Source organism: Triturus cristatus, chromosome 11 (genome assembly GCF_964204655.1).
Source record: "Triturus cristatus chromosome 11, aTriCri1.1, whole genome shotgun sequence".
NCBI lineage: Eukaryota > Metazoa > Chordata > Amphibia > Caudata > Salamandridae > Triturus > Triturus cristatus.
In genome coordinates, this window is record NC_140594.1 from 678,733,215 (window position 1) to 678,735,112 (window position 1,898).

At 45.2% G+C, this 1,898-nt stretch overlaps 1 pseudogene; it reads right to left on the reverse strand.

The window, feature by feature from the left end:
* Positions 1–257: 257 nt before the first annotated feature.
* Positions 258–950, reverse strand: LOC146785318 (large ribosomal subunit protein eL15 pseudogene; annotated as a pseudogene).
* Positions 951–1,898: the final 948 nt, after the last annotated feature.

Consider the following 1,898-nt stretch of genomic DNA (forward strand, 5'->3'; position numbering starts at 1 on the left):
AAACCTTGCATGCTATTTAAATGTTTTTTAATTGGCCTCCGGTGTGCCTTTCTTTTTTACGTTGGTTCTTTTTTTCTTTAGTCCCTTTGCATGTTGGTCCTTGTAGTTCGCCTTATTGTACTTTTAACCCTCCAGTGGGCTCCAATGCTTACATACTATCAAGGACACTTTCACGGCCCTCCATTGAGCCCCCGGATGGGACTCTGCCTGGCTGATTAGATAACCTACCACGCCGTTACCGAGATGATTTTTCACCCTTTTTTTTTTTCTTTCAAAACCAATTTTATTCGAAATATCTTTAAAAGCACAATAGGTTTTAACGGTAACGATGGAGCTGAAGGGTGTTGCGTCTCCTCCAGGCAGCACGACGTGAGCCTCCAATGGTAAGGTGGAACTTGTGTCCCTTGCCCAAGCCACGGCTCTTCTTGCCAGCTGAAGTGAGCCCGCGCATCTCCCTGTGCTTGTGGACTGCTTTGGTGATCCATTGGATCTCTGGTTTGCGTCTGATGGCTTTGTGGAAGGTATCAATCAGAACCACTTCAAAGAACTTGTAGGTGGAGTCTTCTCCGACCCAGTACAAACTTAGCACTCTGAGACCTCCACAATGGCGACCAGCACGCTCCTCAGCAACAGACTGAAGGCTGCGGGCAAACTTGATCTGGTTAACACCATGGTGCACAGGTTTTCCATAGGTAGCTCCTTTGGGGACAGGATGTTTACGACCACCACGGCGAACACGGACACGATATATCACATAACCCTGTTTGGCCTTGTAGCCTGCCCTGCGAGCCTTGTCTGGGCGGGTGGGACGGGGTGCTCGGTGGAGAGCAGACAGCTGGCGATACTGCCAGCACCGAACACACAGGAGGAACCGCATGTCGTCCGACTGCTTCTTCCTCCATAGCTCCTGCATATATTTGTAGGCACCCATCCTGGATTGTTCTGAGGCTCACCAGCTATTTAAATGTTTTTTAATTGGCCTCCGGTGTGCCTTTCTTTTTTACGTTGGTTCTTTTTTTCTTTAGTCCCTTTGCATGCTGGTCCTTGTAGTTCGCCTTATTGTACTTTTAACCCTCCAGTGGGCTCCAATGCTTACATGCCATCAAGGACACTTTCACGGCCCTCCATATATATATTAGCTACTGGCGGTCGCCAGTAGGTAGTGATAGTTAGGACATATTTTCCCTAGGAAATCCGCAACATTCTATTCCCATCCTGAAAGTTTCGTGGTGATTCGTCAAGCGGGGGCTGAGAGAAAAGGGGGGACCCAAAACGCTTTTTCCCCATGCAATTTCCCATAGGACCTGTTGACGCAGCTACAGCCCGAACTGCTGAACGGAATTACACCAAATTTGGCAGAAAGGTAGACCTAGGTTCAGAGTCGTGAATTTTGCTTAAATGGTGTAAATCAGTTCAGTAGTTTCTGAGAAAATCAAAAGTAAAATCACATATATATCTGGGCGGGGCCTAACCACACATTTCATTGTGAGATCTGATTGGCTGTCAGCACTTCATCCAAGAAGTGTTGGTTGCCATCTTGGGACCAATATACATGATAGCACCTCATTAAAAAGCATTGCAGTTAATAGAAGGTTTTGAGACTTTAGTTACATTATAAATCATTTGTTGATGGTACCATTCTCATTTTAGGAATTGTGGTACGTTCTAAGGTGATTTTACCATGTGGAAAAGCCTTTCTGCTGGGATATCATGAATCATGTTTGAGAGTAAACTATTTTCACATGCTTTTCCCACAGAGGTTTGAAAGGTGATCTATAAGCAAAACTGAGAGCATATTTTCGGTAAATTCACATTATCTTTCTTAGTCATGTGAGAATGAAGTCTGACATTCTCAGTAAAACATGTACATCCAACAAGGGCAGAGACTGTCAGTTGAT